This window comes from Chelonoidis abingdonii, chromosome 2, assembly GCF_003597395.2.
Source record: "Chelonoidis abingdonii isolate Lonesome George chromosome 2, CheloAbing_2.0, whole genome shotgun sequence".
NCBI classification, from domain to species: domain Eukaryota; kingdom Metazoa; phylum Chordata; order Testudines; family Testudinidae; genus Chelonoidis; species Chelonoidis abingdonii.
The window spans coordinates 87056285-87076441 of NC_133770.1; the positions used below are offsets into that span (position 1 = coordinate 87056285).

General features: G+C 39.5%; 1 protein-coding gene across 3 annotated transcripts in view; it reads left to right on the forward strand.

The window, feature by feature from the left end:
- Window positions 1-20157, forward strand: part of TRAK1 (trafficking kinesin protein 1) — a 190442-nt gene that overhangs the window by 59905 nt on the left and 110380 nt on the right. For 2 of the 3 annotated variants that reach the window (XM_032763372.2, XM_032763373.2), the window contains exon 3: window positions 19395-19589. The gene's annotated coding sequence lies outside the window, so the exon portion shown is untranslated. Of the gene's footprint in view, window positions 1-19394; window positions 19590-20157 lie in introns of those variants that run through there. The other variant, XM_075062531.1, reaches the window with a different exon arrangement.

A 20157-nucleotide genomic window follows, 5' to 3' on the forward strand; every position in this document is an offset into this window, starting at 1 on the left:
CGTTATCTCTAGCTTGCTTGCTAGCATATATATACCTACCCCTGGAAGTTTCCACTACCTGCGTCTGACGAAGTGGGTATTCACCCACGAAAGCTCACGCTCCAAAACGTCTGTTAGTCTATAAGGTGCCACAGGATTCTCTGCTAATTTAAACCAATTTATTTAAAAAATGAAAGCCAGCAACTGTTTGAACTAATGATAGTTGCCAAACACAACTGCTCAGTTCCACAATTGTATGCTGGATTTCCCAAGAGCGGAATTCTCACTCTTCAAAAAGTCTCCAGCTTCTTGCAGTATGAAGTGCAGCAGCCATGACTACCAGTAGCACTGAGGCTGAAGCCAATCCTTTAGTCTCAGAATTGGCGTACTGCGGAGCATGTAAAGTTGCTGTTATCATTTTCTTTCCCTACCACTGATGCCTAGGCTCATTGAGGTATTTATGTATGAGGTGGTCTCTAAGCTTGACTGCAGTCACCCAACGATTTATGTTGCAGCTAAACTTAACAGATAGACTCAGAACATTACAAAAACATGGAGATGCTGCAGAATTTCTAGCATCTTGTATTTGTTCCAGGGATGTTCCCTCAGGGGGACCGTAAGATTTTAAGTCGTTGTCCTGTTTCTGACTGCGTGCCAGAGCACTCCAGTTTTGTCACAAATAGGTATCTTCTTGGTAATGATCCACAGAAGGAAAAGCATTTTTTTCTTTTAATAAAGTCCTCTTACAAGTTGAGGTCAATGTTTGGTTTCCCACCATGAGTTCTTTTAAACACAGCAATCTTTCTGGATTTCCTGTGGCTAAGACTTGCTTTATTCTCTGCCAAATCTGGTTTACTTGTTACTGCTACAAAATAGTTGGCCTTTTTAGATCAGCTATACAGAACGAGCAATTTTCTGCTGCATCCAGCATAGGAGTGCCTGTTCTGCTTCCAAACACTTATAATCCTGTTTGTAGTTTACGACTGGGATCTGTTTAGAAAGGCAGTTGTTTTCTAAATATTTAATGAAATTGAAGGGTATAGACTGAGACGTTTTGAAATATTTTGCCAAATGCATTTTGCAATATCTGTACCTTGTTTTCAAATGGAAAGCAATTTGTATTAGCAGATGTTTTTCAGGACTGGCAGAGATGGACTGGTGTGGTGAAGTAGTGTTAATATGAACCTTAATATTCAGACCACCTGGCCTCTAATTATTGCCCCTCTGCTGAGCAGTAGCAGATTTTGAGTCTGGGTTTATTCTAAGTGTACCTTGTTTTATTTAAACATATACACCACTTGTGGAACAAAGTTGGTCAATAAACAGCATGCAGGGCAGTCCCTTCTTTCAGAAATCTTAGCCCAATATCAATGCTTGGATCCTACTGATTCTGCCTTGTTACGTGCCTGAGTGCTTTACAGGGATATGAGAGAGAGAGAGAGAGAGAGAGAGAGAGAGAGAGAGACACACACACACACACACACACACACACACCACAACAAAACAACACACCAACACACACACACACACACACACACACACACACACACATGAGTGTGTATGGCTTTTAATTGAAGGTAAAAGAAAACACACCGCAACGGGGACTCTGCACGTCAACTCAAAGCGGGGAACGAGTCCAAGCAGCACAACAATTTCTGGTAAATATAAATTATGGTGAATAGCATGTTAAAGCAGCTTCCATTACCATAGGATGTGGGATTCTTTTCCCACAGCTGGTGTCGTCTGCTATCTCTTATGGCAAAAGGCAAGCTTGTCAACACGCAGGGCCTTCCCAGCTAAGCGATTCCAGACCGGCTACATACAGCATGCACTAGTACACAGCAACCTTTAATAACCTGTCCTTGAGAAGGCGAACAGCCCTAGCTAAAACCGTAACAAAATCTTCCGCAGTCCCTTACATGCCTCAAGAACTGACTCCAGTCAGAAACTGAGGTAGAGAGTAAACCCTCCTTGTAGCACAGCTCCCTCTGACAGAACCTCACATAACAAAAGTAACACCACCACAGAGCAAATCTTCCCATTTCCTTCCAGACCAAGAAAAAGAAAATGGAAGACTATGTAATAGCATCATCTGGTGACACCTAGCATAACATAATGTGCAGTGGGGTTGCAGGGTGGGGTGGGTGGATTAACTGAAATTCTAGTCTTATAAATGACTGATCCTGATAAGCATTGGTTCCTAGTGTAAATAGTATGCAGTGTGTGTATAGGTGACCTTGTTTTTTAAAAAAACCAAGGTAATCAATGTCCATAGGCTCTTCCTTAGAATTTTCTTAGTTAGAACCCTTCCATTTCTGTTTACTGTCCCAGAATCTTCACACACACAAAAACGATAGTAGATTTGGTAGTAAATTATACCCCATTTTGGATGCTTTTAAAGGAACTTTTTAAGTTAACTGGGGAAAGGGATTTAGGCTTAAGAACTCTGTGTGTTGTTTGTAGTAAACCAGAGCTGTATTTTATGAAATTTAAGGTTTTTGCAGTTCTAAAGAAATAGCTAAATAAAAATTATATTACATTTTTTCCACAATGGTAGAATTATCTCCTATTTCTGGAATCAAAATAAATGTAAGCACTTCCTTTCCCACTAGTAAATGTAATGTGTATGTATCCTCAAAAAGTGCCTACCTTCATGGAAATCAAGCAAGATATAACTGAAATTATTTTGGACGTTAGAATTTCTCAATAAGACTTCACGTGAGATGAAGCTCAGAGCGTTGTTAATGGGAGTTCTGTGGTATCAGTTCATATAATCAGTGAGAGATCCACAACAAAAAAAAGAGCAAACAACTGAAATGAAGCAATGGATTAAGGGTCTCAGAGAATTATGAACTTAATTTGGGAAATTAAAACGGTAAGAATGATTGCAAGTGCACAAATTGATTTTAAAGAAGATGGGGGAAAGCTTTTTGTTTTATGGCATGGAAACAGACCAGGACATCTAGAGGTGGAACCATTCTGCTTTAAGTGCTCTCATATTCCATAGCATTTGGGGCAGCAGCGGCAGTGGAAAAGCTTGCTTATTGGGCATCAGGTTACTTTCTTTCGCTCCATCTCTGACTAAAGAAAATCCAAATTTAAAACCATAAAGCTGATGCATATGGATTCATTTTCGTTATAAATTAACATTCACGGTGGTAGAACTCATGTAATGGTGCAGTAAAGGTCTAACCAATGGAACAGACCTCAGGAGTGAGTTGTAGAATGGGCTTTTATTTGTCTGACCCCCTTAATCAGCTATTTTCTTCCCTTCCCCCTTTTTCATTTTGTATTTCCTTTAGCCTTTATTTGATTCTTCCAATTTTGTCTTTTCTCCTTGTTCCATGAAACAGAAGTGGTTAAAAAAATTAAAAATTGGAATTGGAACAAGTGCTGGAACTCTGGGTGAAAAAGGTGCTGGAGCTGAGACCTGTTGTTGACCTCTGATTTTTATTAGTCTGTGAACTGTATCAGATCTATAGTTTCAAGAGCATTAATAACTAAACTTTATGACTTTTTGGCTTCTCTCCTTGTGCAATACAGATGTTTTTCTCCTGTCTTAGCTTCATGACATAATTTTAATTTAGTCCTTCATTGAATTAGCATTCTGCTTGAGCTGTCCTTGGAGGCCATTCTACTATATCTGATATTTCAGCTGTTATGGTAGGTGACCTCAGCTGAGGAAGCAGAATTTCTTCATTGCCACTCCAGTCTCCCTTTCACGAGTGCACTCAGGACCCAGTTTACCAGTGCACTTAAGCATATGCTTAGCTTTATGCATCCATTGTTGCTAACTTGTGAGACTTGATCATAAGTCTTAACAGTATTTGGTGTTTTGCTTAGTCTCAGATCCTGGAAGCATGAGATTCTTACCTAATTGCTTCTTTCATATAGGGGAGAAAAAAGTTGAGGGTTGACAATACGGAGCATGTGCTTAAATTCCGTTGACTTTCATAGAAGTTAAATACATAATAAACTGGGTTGGAGTAAAGCACATGTGGAAGTACCTTGTTGAATCAGGACTGAAGTGCATAAATCTTATTGTGATGGGTGCTAACTGCAATTCTAACTTAAGTTATTATCTGCAGAATTTCATAGAGACAAGGAGGCCAAACTAAAAGGTGAAGGTCAGTGTAAAAAGTGTGTGTGTGTGTGTGTGTGTGTGTAGTTTTGAATTTGTGATGACCATTTAGGTATAGTTATCCTGTAAGCAGCAATTGTGTTCAATTTGAAAGTTAAATTCAGTCACTGAAGTATGTATTAGAGGGCTTTAATGAAGCTTTCACTGAAAAGCTCAAACACAGCCTTAATTATAGAGTTTCTACTGACAGCACCATAATAGCGATATGACTAATACAGGCAAATAGGACTGGTGGAATTAGACTTTAGTGCTGGTACTGGCTTCTGGATAACAGGACCATCATTGTATAGCAGGGAAAGGATAATCTGTTACTATCTGTATGTGCTTTCTCTACTTGCTCCATTATTTGTTCTTCTCACTGTGTATTTGCCTGCTTTTCTCTCTTCCTCTCCTGTCTCAGATGAGTGATCAGAGATATAGCTGTGGATGTAGCACCATCTAGTGTAGTTTTATCAAAGAAGAAATTGTAAATTCTATTTGAGAATTACCATTGTTCTTTACAGTGTAGTTTTAATACACGATTAAATATTTGTCGTTGGCAGGTGCTGGATGGAAAAAAGATATCTTGAGGGAAGCTTCTTTACCCTTTCCAGTTTTTGCTGCCATTTTCCAGAGACAAAGAGCCATATAATCTTGGCAAGACAAAATGGAGTGTTGCTAGTAGAAATATCAGTTGCTAATTACTCCAATTTTGCAAATCGCAAAAGCCTTTTATCCCTCTTGCTTTTGCCTGCCTATCAGTAGCTGTCACTCAGATCTATCCTTCCAGAAATGGAGATTCAGACTGGCTATGGACACACACAGACTATATTAGGTGGCAGAAGGGAAAATTTCCTCATTGCATGTCTTCCATGGAGGTATTGGGTTTTCTCTGTTGTGTTGTGACCCAAGCACCTATTGCTGCCAGGTAGCAGAGGGCACAGCACAGGGATGCATCAAGGTTACAGGGATCCCCTGGGTCTGGCGTGTATACATTAGGTCACCATAAAGTATCATGTAAGGTCTCAAATGATCATCATAATCGTTGCAAGATATATGTACAGAAAATATGTAAGGAGTTACATATATACAGTGAGAACTATGTTCTTGAGGTCTGTGACTTGGGGATGATCACCAGAAAAGGTGAGAAACGGATTTATTTCAGGCAAGAGCTATTTGTCTGTCTGTCCACATGTAAATTGAGTATTGTATGGTTCACAGTGGGACTCATTTACAGCCTGAGCAAAATGCTAGTCATATGATTGGAAAACACAAGCAGTAGGGGTTATCCAGTGGATGCACACAATGGATATTTGGACTATAACTGTAGAGACAGAGAAAAACTTAGCATTGTTCCACTGAGAAGGCAAGAAGACACAGCTTGTTTCATGAACAGACGATCACTGCCAACCCTGGCTGTAATATACTGGAAGGATTTAGGGTAAACTTTTGCTCTTATGAAATGACAGTGTCTTTAATGGTTAAGTTAGGCTCCAGTATGCATATTATGATTTTATTTGATATAGCCCTTTGAAATGATAGCAAGCAGAAATATCGGAAACAATCTCTGAACTTTGTTTAATAAACTTATACTTCTTTCTCTATAAACAGTTCTAAGTGCTGGGCATTAAGCAGAGGTGTGTTGTATAGTGTAACTAGTAAGCTGTGGTGTACTGTTCCTTTGTGAACAGAAGATCTGGAAATTCTGGGAATGTCCAGGGATCAGGTGCTAGTCACTCCAGGGGGGAAGCTTGGAGTGCCCAGGGGTTGGAGTGTGCCTACCATTAACTTGAGAGAGCCAGACCTCTGCAGGATCTGAAGACAGGTGCGTGTGTTCCCAGCGGCTGGAGGTATTGAGGAGCCGATCCCCAGCAGGCACGGACAAGGCTTCCTCATGCTAAGGGCAGGTGCCTCACAACCCTAAGTGACCCCAGGGAAGCGTTACATGTGTAATTTTTTTCCTAGCCATCTTTGATTCTTTATCTCGAGTCACCTTCATTGTGTTGATTAAATCTTCAGTCTTGTTCCTCAGGTCTGAGGGTCCCTCTGCTTAGAATTACTTTGCCATGATATATTGTGTAATCCAGAGAGCACAGCTGATTAAGATGATATGGGTTTGTTTCAGTGGGCTTCACTAACCAGAGGGAGGATAAATCAATTGTGATTTAAATTGTCATTTCCTCATCACTATGCATGATTCACTCATTATCCTAATTTTCACTTCTGCGAACATGCAGATAGTTACCTCTTTGGGTGTCACTGATTCTGAGAGATTGGCATTGTGAATGATTTGAACGTTTCTCATGGAGATGAGCTATTTTGAAGCTTATTTTGTTCATATTTCATGCCTTTCACAGAATGACTCACCATCAGACGAATTTTTTAAGGTTACATTGGTGGAAAATTATATACTGAAATCTAGGTCCAGAAATCCCTTTAGTCTCTGCAATAGGAGTTTTTTCTGATTAAGAACTTCAGTATTTGTCACAATAGTTTTTGAAATTCTGCAAACTTCTAGTAATGGTGGTCATTCTCTTGCAAAGAGAATACAGCATGAAGCAACTTTAAAATGTTTTGTAAAGATATTAAGTATTAAGCTGAATACCAAATGAAATACAAATTCTTCTAGCTAATCTGAACATATTCCAAATACTTGGAAATAGTATAGTAAGCTGTAAGAACTGATTGACTTTCATGAAAGATTGAAAAAAGTTAAGAAAATATTATGTCCCTTCCAAGGACAAAGAGCTGGTCAAAAGAGGAAAAGAATTACAAATATTTTTCAAAAATTATTAAAAAAAAGATTCTACAAACTGTGAAGCTGGTCACAAACAGGAATATTTCACGCAAACTTTGTAACTTTTTTTTCATTTTATTTTCAGTTTTCAGAAATAATAAATATAAATATAAAATTAATTCTATATAAGAAAAAAGGCTGTTTTCTTGAACTAGAGAGTCATTGCATCCATATAAACCAAAACTTCAAACCAGTGAAGATGACAGAAGTTCTCAACAGACAAATTTGGATACAAAAAAACCTTTCTCAGTTTTTCTTTTATATGTGAAGAGAATAAAACAAGAATAAAGTGGAAGTGAATAAAGCAGATTCCACATATACAGACTTTCTGCCCCGATGACACAATCTTCTAGGTTTAACCACTGACTTCCTTTGAAAAAAGTCGACACACCCTGCTCTCAATAATTTACAGTTGATATTTTTTTTCATGCACATGTCAAGTACCTGCAATCTCTTTTCCAGTTTTCATTTTCTGTCTATCTAATATTTGCTATTTGAGAGTTAATGGAGGACTGATTTCAGTTTTCAGTCTTATTCACAGAATTCTACAGCATAGAAATTAGCAACACAGCCTCTCCATAACAAGATTCAGGTATTCTGGCAGCTATGTTTGTGATTTTGACAGGATAATTCAGTTTCCATGGCCATTCTGATTTTGGTGCTTATATTGAGACTGGCAGTAAGGATACTAATCAGTGCCACATTGTGGTGATGACTTCTATGACACGGACAGGAATCCATCAACTTCTTTCATAGAAGCCACAACATATCCATCAGGTGGCAATAACTTGAATTTCTCTCCTTATCTGCATTGGGTTATGTTTTTAACACCCTTTTCTTCTGCCTTTACACATTTTCTCTAGCCAATATCATCTGCTTTCATGACTTGCCATTGCCTTATCACTGCTGACTATTTTCAAATCTACCTCTTCCCCATCTCTTCACTTCTGCAAATGAAACTCTCTCTCCAGCATCATTTCTAGGATGGATGTCCAGCTTCCAGCTCACACTAAGCATAGTATAAATGAAGTTCTTCTCTCACCTGTCCTTTGCTATCACCGTCAATAATTCCACCATCCTCCTTGTTACCCAGGCCCACATCTTAGGTGTCGTCTTTTTTTTTTTTTTTTTTTTTTTTTTTTTACACCTCACCTTTTGCATCAATGTTGAAAGTGTTGCAAAATCCTGCCGATTTTTCTACTATAATGTCTAAAAAATCTGCCTCTACTGTTAAAATCTTGGATGAATCCTTTGTCATTTCCTGGCTTGACTACTGGAGACCCCTCCTCTCTGGCCTCCCTGATTCTCTTAATTGTTGCCTTCAAGTCAATCCAACATGCTGTAACTAAAACTAATCTTTTTGCTGACAGTTCCAGTTACATCATTCTCCATGTTTGAATCTCTGCATGGATTTCCTGTCTCTTTCCCCATAAAATTTTAAACTTCTCATTCTTGCCTTTTAAATTCTGTTCCTGTTTGCTTCTCATCCACCATGGCCCAGCTTGCACTCTGTGCTCTGGCAACTCAATGAAAATCGATGGTTCTGTGATAGTCTCCCACATGGGACTATATGCTGCTTCTTATACCAGCCCCTTCATCCAGAATATCCTTCCTGATCCTGGGCACGAAGCATCCTCACTCTTGCCCTTTTAAATCTCTTCAAGACTTGCTACATTAGGGTAGCCTTCCAGAGCTGATTTATTCTATTATTCCTGCCTTCCTGCAGGACTGTGCCCTTCAAGCTAGTATTATATTAACTTATTTTTAAGTAAAAATGCTATACCTAACTACTGTATTCACAATGAAAGCATGAATGTGTGTACAAACATATATCTTATTTTTTTACTGTTGCAACCCTCTGTTTTTCCTTGATGCCAGTTTTCACCAACCTTATTGGTCATTCCTCATTGTGTAATTTTAGGAACAAATCCTGAGAGTTGGTGGGGAATCCTGGGAGTTGTAAGTGTTCATCACTTGGGATTTGGCCTTAGATTGTAAAGTGTTTGAAGAGCCTACCCCTATTAGCACTGTCAAGGCTGACCCCCCCACTCTGGCATTTTGAGTGCAGAATGTGGGGGCCTGCAAGGATTCTAAAAATTAATACTGGCCACTCCAGGCTTGTATTAAATTCCCAAGTTTACAGCTTATTGCTGACCTTGGATTGGTAAATGCTGCCACCAGCCAAGTGCAAAACCCCTTTAAGAGCCCAGGAAGGCGCACTTGGGAATTCCTTCCTGTGGGGTACCCTCAAGCCTGTTCATCCCCCTCTGAGGAAGAACTGAGAAAGAAAAACAAAGGAAATCAGCTGTTGCCACCAGCTAATTTGAACATGTGCACAAACCTCTTAGACACAAAAAATCTAATTCTGTTCTTAAAAGGTAAATTTTATTTTAAAAAAAAATATATATCTGGAAACTCTTCCTACTGGCAGATTTAAAAATAAATAAACTTCAAGGATTAAGCATCAAGAATAGCTTTCTTGAGGTCTAGCTTAAAGGTTACAAGCCAAACAGAAGCACTTGGGTTAGCGTAGAGAAATCCACAAGCCATAAAGAAATAAAAGGAATAAACCTAACTGGGTCTTCCTAAACATTTCCCAATCTACTTAGATATCTGGGGTTTTTTAATGAGTAGTTTCTCAGTATGATGCTAACGATTTTTCATACCTGGCCCAAGCTTTATACAGCGTATCTCTGCCCTGTCTCCTCTCTCCGGGAGAACCGCAACTGACAGACAAAAGGGGAGTTGTTTTTCAATTTTAAAAAGTTCTAGCCTTCCCATTGGCTCTTCTGTCCAGGTGTCCTCTCACTTCCTTTTGCCTGTGCATAACAGTGAGACTTCTTAACTCTTTGCAGGTAGAGCAATAGAGAACATCTACTAAGAGGGATTTTATAGCTAGCTGGGTGCCCGTAAAAGGGAGCTGCCTCTCCCCCCCCTCCCCCGCTCTTGCATTTATCACAAGCACATTGGTTTGTGATTCTAAAAATTCATTGAGCATCTTCTTTAGAGGGCTATGTTTGATGATTTTGTAGCATAATTGAAGTCTATAAACAATAGGATAATTACTTTTAGGATTGTGTATATTCTGTTCTTTTATCAATAATGCCTCTTGCTTTTTTTGACAGACATCCATCCTTAGTCTTAGTCTTGGCTGTTTAAGTTTAGAAAAACCCAATGGATAAAGAAACTATTTGTTCTTGCTGCTGTTAAATTTTGGTTTGCCAGCATACAATTGATGTGTGAATGGCTTTTGTTCCTGCTATGGAAGAATGAGCTTTGGGAGCAATATTGACTTTTGCTTTTTTTGCAAAGGAAATTCACTAATGTGGTTCTCTTTGGCAAGGTGGAGGGAAATGTTAGCATTCGGGACAAAATTAAAACTATTTTATGGAGAAGAATACAATAGGGACGTTGCCATTTAGTGTGAATGTTTTATTACCATGATCTGATCTAAATTTTGTGTGTGTCCAAAATATGAAAATTCTGGGATATTTTAAAGAAACTTGACATGAAAGCATGGTGATTGCTTGAGAACGGCCGTACCAGGTCAGACCAAAGGTCCATCTAGCCCAGTATCTGTCTATCGACAGTAGCCAATGCCAGGGGCCCCAGAGGGAGTGAACCTAACAGGCAATGATCAAGTGATCTCTGTCCTGCCATCCATCTCCATCCTCTGACGAACAGAGGCTAGGGACACCATTCCTTACCCATCCTGGCTAATAGCCATTTATGGACTTCACCACCACGAATTTATCCAGTTCTCTTTTAAACACTGTTATAGTCCTAGCCTTCACAACCTCCTCAGGTAAGGAGTTTCCACAAGTTGACTGTCACTGCGTGAAGAAGAAACTGTCCTTTTATTTGTTTTAAACCTGCTGGCCTATTAATTTCATTTGGTGACCCTAGTTCTTGTATTATGGGAATAAGTAAATAACTTTTCCTTATCCACTTTCTCACATCACTCATGATTTTATATACCTCTATCATATCCCCCCCTTAGCTGCCTCTTTGTCCAAGCTGAAAGCCTAGCCTCTTTAATCTTCTCTCTTGCCCTTTCTGAACCTTTTCTAGTGCTAGAATATCTTTTGAGTGAGGGAGACCACATCTGTACACAGTATGTCGAGCTGTGCCGTACCATGGATTTATATAGGGCAATAAGTTATTCTCAGTCTTTTTCTCTATCCCCTTTTTAATGATTCTAACATCCTGTTTGCTTTTTTGACCACCTCTGCGCACTGCGTGGATATCTTCAGAGAACTATCCACGATGACTCCATGATCTTTTTCCTGACTCGTTGTAGCTAAATTAGCCCCTATCATATTGTATGTATAGTTGGGGTTATTTTTTCCAATGTGCATTACTTTACATTTAGTCACATTAAATTTCATTTGCCATTTTGTTGCCCAAAATACAAAATATTGTAACATATTTTAACCTATAAAAGGGGGAAAATATAAAGAACAGTTCAGTTCATAGGAATTGAGAATATCATGAGCTTTTAACGTTAGCTCAACCTTTTCTTCCTGGTGCTAGCTTTGATTGAAGCTCTCTTAAGAGCCAACTTGTTCCTCCAGCTTGGCTCCTCAGAATGTTTTAAACTGCCATACTTTAGTAGAATTCTCTGCCAGCAAAGATGACACACTGAAGGGACATTTTCTAACACCAGGGAAATAGGATATGTAAGAGAGGGGAATTCTGACCCCTTGTACATATGCATTATGGTAGTCTTTAATTAAGTAAACACACACTAGTTTTCCTACAGAACCCCTGCCTAATTTAGTGCCAAGGGTGGATGCAAGAGGAGAGTTGAATTAAAGTTGCACGGGCACCCATAAATCTGACCACTTCCTAAAAATAGTCATTTAATGAAGTTCTTTGTATATAATTACAGATGTTTATAAATATTATATAATACAGTATATCTGAAAATCAATTTTGTGAATGAGTACTCACTCCATTTCTGTTCCCAGCTAGTGTTCCTAATTCGCATTTTTGTATTAGTTTTATGTTATATGCAGTGAATCATAACTGTGCACATTTGCATTAAACTGTGAACAGTGTGAAGTTCATTTAATGTTTTATGTTGCATGAGACTGGACTTTAGCCTCCGTGCAGTAATCAGGATCCACAGAACAGACAACACAGCCTAGTTCTGTATTGTTTTGATGGTGTTTGCCCACTCAGTCCTAACCCTCCCTATCTCCAGCCAGACCTCTGCTCAGATAGTCCTGACATTTGCGAAGTGCCCTTCGGAGTGGCAGCATGGGGTGCCAAAGATCTGACTGACTAGCAGCCAGGCACAGAAAACTGGTTTCCAAATAATTTATGCCATGCAACTGCTCAAAAAGGTGTCTTGGGAGGGTGAAAAAAAAAAACAAGCGAGTACCGCAAACTGCTAGTCCTACTGAACTGATGATAGGGGTATATCGTAGACTTTCTCCTCAAAACATACTCGGTGGTATCTGAAAACAGATAATCACTATGCTCTCAGATGAACTCTCACAGGAAACTAAGACAAAAACAACATATCACCTCTGCTTAAACACTTTTCACAAAGTGATCACTCTAACTATATCTTACCTATAAGTCCCTTCGTCCTCAAAGGAAACCTGCACAGCACTTTCAGAAGACAAACCTGAGAGCTTAAATTCATAACTTTGCTAGACACTAAAAATCATGGTCTAATAAAGACACTGGTTTTATGCCTTATTACAACAATCTAATCCACTAACTCCCCTTTTTTGTCCTATGACTACAGGGGTATCAATGGGCCGCTTCACCTTGAATGCTCCCTTGGAATATGTGCTAACTACATATGCTAAACTAGCTCTTGGATCTTACATTTAGCAGTGCCACTTTGAGTACTTTTCCCAGACCTGAGGAAGAGCTCTGCGACGCTCAAAATCATGTCTCTCACCAAGCTGGTTCAGTAAAAGAGATTTCCTCACCCACCTTGTTTCTCTCTAATTTTTAGTTCATTTACAGTAAGCCTCTTTAAACACCAGGTGGCGATATCTACCATCATGATATTCAGTAGTCAGATGGGAGATGATTTGAACCCTGAACTAAAGGGAGGAAAAGATGTGGCTTGGTTCTGTTTTGTTAAGTAGGATTCAGAATATTTTGAATCCGAATTAAGGGGTGGCCTGAGATGAAATGACTGATTTATTCTCTTCAAGGGATGTCTGCAATTTCTTGGTTATAGCAGGGATGAGTTGTTCTCTGTTACTGAAATCCTTTGAGATGCCACCCCAGGATATATGATGCTCTATAAATGTATTTTTCTGTCTCTGTACTGTTGTTTGCAAGCAACCAGGGGTTCTGGGAATCCTCAGCTGGAAAATCTTAAACAACATACCACACAACATTTTCAGAGAATTAAAAAAATGTAACAAGCTTACTCTCCAGCCACTTTATCTCTTGGAATAGGGTTCTCTACATCTTTGTCTATACAATGTGGCGCCTACCTGCATATCCCATTTCTCCTCCCATATACCTCAGTCTTGGCCTGGGCAGAAGGAGTTTCTTCCTGTAGTCTTTCTCCTCTCTCCACTGTTTTCTTTCACCTCCCCTTGCCCTATTTTAGTAATTACCTATTCCAGCTCTTCTCACTCTGCGCTTGTGGAGAGCAGCCTGGTCATATGAAACTGGCTCTAGGTTCTTGTGCTCAACTGCTAAATGTCACTAAAAGAAAACCTAAAATATACATTTAATATTTTCCATGCTGCAGTTCTATAATTCCCCCAGGGATGTGTGTCAATTGGGCAGGGCAGAAGACGGAGGGGATATCCAAGAGATTGGGAGTCTGGGACAAGGGAGGAAGTTTGTGTGATTTTGAGCATGGATAGCCTATAAGACTTGCCCTCTAAGATGTGGTCCATGCTATGAAAAGATTTCAGAATGATTGCTTGAATTTCTAATTAACCCCTTCTCTCCATTCTCACTTCTCACGATCTCTCCCCTCTAGTTTTTCCTTCCATGCCTTATTTTTTTCTCTCCCTCCTCTTTCCACTGCCCCCTCCCATGGTGTTAGCCATGCAGAGATTAAGCATACATCCTGAAAGACCTCATCTGTCTCCCCGGTTTTCACCTCGTGGTCCTTACAGACTGTTGAGAACCAAATCATTGCCGTTCCCCACACACTGCTGCCAGAATGTCCTATCCAGCAATTAAGAGCAGGTGTGGAGAAGGCAGGAGCTCATCCCATTACATGCCACCGAAGTGATAGAGTATGGGACAGCCAGTGGTGACAAATTGCTGGAAGTGGAAGGAGGCTGGAGGAGAACTTGAATAGTCTGCTGGAGGACTAGGGGATAGTGTGGGGAGAGTTGTTGGCAAGAAAGTAGGGGAATGCCTGGGCACCCTCTCCCATTCTGCCTCTGTTCTTTCCCATTCTCTTCTGTTTCCTTTCAGTTCATGTCTCCATTCATTCTGTCCTTTTTCTTTAGCCCCATCTCCTGCCTACTAGCAGGACTCTGTGAATGCTGGCTTCCTTCTCTTTCACTCTACTCCAGCTGGGGAAGCACTGGGACCAGAAGAGAAGAAGCAGCCTATGATCTCAGTGCCACAATAGCCCGTCCAGTGTCAAGAAGGAGGAATTTCAGGGAAACCCTGCTCAACACTTGCAGCACCACTAGATGAATGATTTTCTGGTGGGGCTGTATGAATTCATGGCATGGAGGAAGGAGTGCTGCATGTGTGTACATCATAACTACTGCATGGAAGCTTTCAACTTTGAAAGAGACAAGAATGAATAATTACAGAAATAATCAGTGTGAGGCGAAAGGTGTCAATAATGGAGACTTCTGCAAAATGCAAGAGACTTAGCAGCTCTCAATTTCTTGTGATAGTACTTCCTCATACTTTTTATTTTTAAAGTAAGGCCATGTCTACGCCACCACTTAAGTCGGCAAAACTTATGTAGCTCAAGAGTGTGACAAAGCAGCTCCCCTGTGTGACATAAGTTTTGCCAGTATAAGTGGTCGTGTGCACAATGCTATGTCAGCAAGAGAGCTTCTCCCGCCGACTTAGCTACCGCCGCTTGTGGAGTTGATTTTATTATGTCAATGGGAGAGCTCTCTCCCCTCGGTATAGAGTGGCTACGCAAATGGTCGTCCAGTGGCGCAGCTACATCGGTACAGCTGTAAGCTCGCTAGTGTAGACATGGTTGAATAATCAGCCACACATGGCATAGGTACAATGAATTCATTATTTGGTAAACAAGAACGTTCTCTCACTAAATAAAAGTGGTTATGCTGTCTTAAAGATTACTTTCCTTTTTGAGGTCAAGTTACAGCAGAGAATCACACATTTGTAATCGCTATAAGGATTCCAGAATTTTATAGGATGTACCAAGACAGTCTTCATAATATATCGTCCAACTTTATTTTCTTGAACACCATTTACAGTAATGTTCTATTGAATAAAGTCATTATTACAGTAAGATGTTTAATCTACATAAAGCTAAAGAAAAAGTGATATTTTAGGATAACAGGAAAATTACAATGGAGAGTTTTGATTCCCAGAAGATACTTGGTGAGTTCATAATACAGCAATCTGATCTCATAATACAGCAATCTGATCTCATAACTAAAAGTTATTTGAAGTGATCGGGGTAAGGAAGAGAGAAGTATTTTTGTTAATGAGTATTTGTGATGTGCTTCTAGAGAATTATTTTTGCAATCGTAAATGTTGTATGCTAAAGTTTCCTGTTTTTTCTTTTAAGTTGAGTTGTGAGGACTTCTGCAGTAGGAATAATCCTAATCTTTTGGCAAAGGAGACCTTAAATGAAATTGGATGTGCATACATTATACATCAGAAAAGAAAACTAGTAAATATTTGGTGAAAAATAAAGAAATAGATGGAGTACTAGGACCATCAGTGTGGTTTAAATGGTGTAAAATTTTTGGGAACATGCATACTTTCTCGAGCTGTAAACTGCTAGAATTTTTAGTCTTATTGTTCCAACAGTGTTAGGTGAGAAATATCCCAGTGATATAGTTTAAAGCAGCTCAGTATTCATAGCTCTATAAACCTGTACATGTACGTTGGTGTTTTTTGCATGTGATAATACTGGGTCACATTAACTATCGCTGATTACTTTAAAACATTTTTTCTCATAATCAGGTTTTCATTTTTCTATTTAATTTGACAAAATGGCTATGCCACATCCAGAAACATATAACTTGAATCTTTTTTTGCTGCAAAATCACATTTGCTGATAAAATGGCTCCTTCCAGAAAAAAGGTGGGTCCATTTTCACTTGATATGTTCCCTTCCCTGCTTTTTTTGGAAAAAGGAACTAAAGTATTAACTTTTTTCACAAATGTGACAATTTCCCCATTTGTAACAAAATCTAGGACCCTAAGATTTTGAGTACTTTTGTTACTTTTCCGCATGTTGTATGCAAATGTTTTGCATAATTCTACAGCTACAGCACCTGTTCTTATCAGAGGGAGAGATTAAAGAATCTAAATTATTTTTAAGCCTACAATAAATCACCTCCTATTGAGGCTAGTATAAAAACCATAATAAGAGGTTGCAAAAGGTAATGTAGACTAGCAGGTGTTTTTAGAAGTTCCTCATGAGATCCTCCTACAATCAAATAGTTATAGCTGCCAATATGTAAAAGAGAGCCTCACGTTTTTGCCAATAATTGAAAGAGGCAGCCAAGCAAGAAAGAAATATCCTCATTTACCAGAGTGATTTCAGACCTTCAGAGAAATTTTGTTTCTCCACCTAACTTAGTCTTCCAGCAGGACTAGAAGGAGCTGAGGTCCTAATTTTGCAATTTGATGCACGTGGGCTGCCCTTTGCACTTGCAAAGAGCCTCATTAAAATCAGCAGAGGTGTGCATGGGTATGAGTCCACCTATATGGATCTCATGGCAGAATTGGGGGCTGGTTTTCTATTTACTTAAGTTTGTCAGTGCAAAGTGGAACATCTGATGATGAAAAACGACAACAAGTAACAGTAAATTCATTGGAGCAGTCCAGTGTATGTTCCATGTTCTAACTTCTCTCAACAAACTTTGGACTTAGTGACCATATGGGACAGAAAACTTGTAAGCATCTGCTTTAATACATGGCCTGACTTTGCTGACTATAGTTCAGGTCGCAGATCTTGCACCAGGCCCAGTGCTCCAGTGTGTGTGTGTGTGTGTGTCTCTCTCTCTGTTTCTCTCTCCCCCCTCCTCTCACCTCCTCCCCTTTACAGTGAGAGCTGGTAAAAGACTCCATGCTCAAATGCAGTGCTGAATGGATGGTCCAATGTAGAGTGGAGGATTGCCAGTCTACAGAGTTTCATGGTGGTTGATGCCATCCTGCATAGTGGTTGCAAAATTTTGTGAGGAGCTAATTTCTGTTTGTGACATAAGCATAATAATGAGCTAGTCTCTATGCATTGTCTTTTTGGCCTATTGTGAACAGTAAATATGTTGGCTCTTGTTAAACACTAGAAATGTGGAAGAGTCACTCAAAGATTTATGTCTTGAGTTTGACCTTCCTCTCCTCTCCAAAGTTTAGCTTAACGTATACAGTAGTTTCGGTTGTTCGCAAGTGAACACATATTGTCTAAATGAATCAAACATACAAACCCTTTCCCTGAAACTGATTCATAGTGGGCATATCTCTAAATGGGTGTAGTGCATTTATTTGTGCAGTCTTTTCTGTGTGAGCAATAGAGCTTGGCACTGTTTCTGGAATGACATATTTATGTGAACTAAAATGGGTAAGCAGCATGTCCTATCAGTAGCCTGGTTTTACTTAAGTTTATGGATAGCAGGGTAATTCAGATTGTTTGACGACCGCTCACCTTCATATCTTCCACCCTTTGGTAGCACATCCTTGCCAGCTTCAGGCTTATGGTTAAAATCAGAGGCATTTTTTGAAAATGTAACCTTGGGGATTAGGGGAAAAACAGAACAGTGAAGAACTAAAACGTTCTCTGGAAAATAATGAAATGTCTCTTTTATATCTTTCTTTCCCGATGGCTTGTAGAGAGATATTCCAGTGAAAAGCTGTCTGTTACTAGCTTGGAGGGTTGCATCATGGTGATGAGGTCACTTCTGCCTAACAGGGTTACTTTATTTACAGTAAATTGTGAAGTGAGTCACTGCCCTACCATTGCCAAATTCTGAGAGCTTTAGCGTTGGTTAAAGATAGATTTCAGGGGCCAAAAATTTCATATATACACAGCATGTTAGCAGTTCATTAAACAGTGTGCAGGAAAGGCAAGTGGTAAAACAGATTTTGGTAATCCTCACTGAGAAGGCAGCTTTGTGTTCCAACTTCTCATTTTCATATTTTTGCTTCAGCTAAGGTTAGCTATAGAATTCTGCCCTACTGATCTGAAAATGCTATTTAGTGCTATGCCTTTTTTCTGATTAAGAAGCAGGACATTTTGTCAGTAATTTAAATTTACAAGTGAAATGTGTGGATCTTGATCAATTGAAAAACTGAGCTATAGACAACAACATGAAATTAAACAAAGACAAATGTAAGGTGCTAAACTTAGGGAGGAAAAAACCAAATGCACAAATACAGATTGGGGGATAACTGACTTCGCAGCACCATTGCTGACAAGGATCTGAGAGTAGTGGAATGGTGGATCACAACCTCAGCATGAGTTGTCAATGCAAGACTGTGGCACGCACACACACACACACAAAAAAAGCAAATGCAGTTTGGATTGCATTAACAGAGGCATAGCACACAAATCACAGGAGGTGATAGTACTGCTCTACTCAGCACTAGTTAGGCCTCAGCTGGAGTCCTGCATCCAGTTTTGGTCACTGCTACAGAGAGAGGTTGTAGAGAAACTGGAAAAGATCCAGAGGTGAGTGACAAAAATGATCAAAGGAATGGAATGCAAACCATGTGAGCAAAGGCCGAAGGAACTAGATATGTTTAGTTTGGAAAAGAGGAGATTAAGTGGGGACATGATAGCAATCTTCAAATACTTGAAAGGCTGCCATAAAAGAGAGAGAAATTGTTCTATCTTGCCACAGAGGGCAGGACAGAAGGTAGGCAATGGGTTCAAACTACATCATAGCAGATTTAGATTAAATCTCAGGAAAATCTTCCTAACTATAACAACAGTAGGACAATGGAATAGACTGCCTAGGAAAGTTGTGGAAGCTCCTTCACTGAAGGTTTTCAGAAAGAGGCTGGATAGCCATCTGTCTCGCGTGGTTTAGACACAACAAATTCTGCATCTTGGCAGAGGGCTAGACTAGATGACCCTTGCAGTCCCTTCTAATCCTATGGTTCTATGATCCTATGCATCGCCAACCCTGTGCTTACATACTTCTGTTTCTCCTGTTACCAACCTCACTCAGTCATGCATTCCAAACCAATGTGTATTGCTCACTGTTCTTTTTAGGAAACTCTTGCCAGTATTGAAGTAAACTCACATGCTTGCCTGGCTCATGTTAAAACATAAGAGCTCAGGTATTTGATATAATTAACATGGGCTATATGTTTCTTTTCCTCCTTTCAGATGTGTGCAATAGTACTGATCTTCCTGAAGTTGAAATCATCAGTCTGCTGGAAGAACAGCTGCCCCATTACAAGCTGAGAGCAGATACAATCTATGGTTATGACCACGACGACTGGCTTCACACGCCTCTCATTTCTCCTGATGCCAGTATCGACTTAACAACTGAGCAAATAGAAGAGACGCTGAAATACTTCCGTAAGCAAGAATATGGCTTATAAATTAGTTCTGTCTGTTACAAGGCCCTCAATATAGCACCTATGGTTAGGAATCAGCATGAATGGCATAGGACCAAGCTACATGTACACTTTAAACCAGGCTTCTGTTACAACGCTGTGACAAAAGCAATAAATACATTAATAATGGCTCAAAAGCCAGTCTGTTTCCTGTACCAGTATTACAGGTTCCTGATGGGTGGAAAGTAAAGTAAATATTAAATAACAGATTAGAACATACAAAATAGCAATTGCACTTGTAGTTTGTACATGCAAAGCTTCATCCTGGAGAGATGTTCTTGATTATCCCCCTGGATTAAATTATATTTAGGGTGAGAAAGTAACAAAGACTCTTACATGAAAAATACAGTAAAAAAAAAAAAACCCTAGAAACACCTAAATCTCAGATCCACACCTCACTTAAATTTCCAGATGGTTGGAAAGTCCCTGAAATATGTGGATATGCATTTTGTTTGAGGCTTTTTAATCAGCTGTAGGTTAACATAGTCTACTCATGTTGAAATGACTTATCCGTTCCACAGGTTTAATGT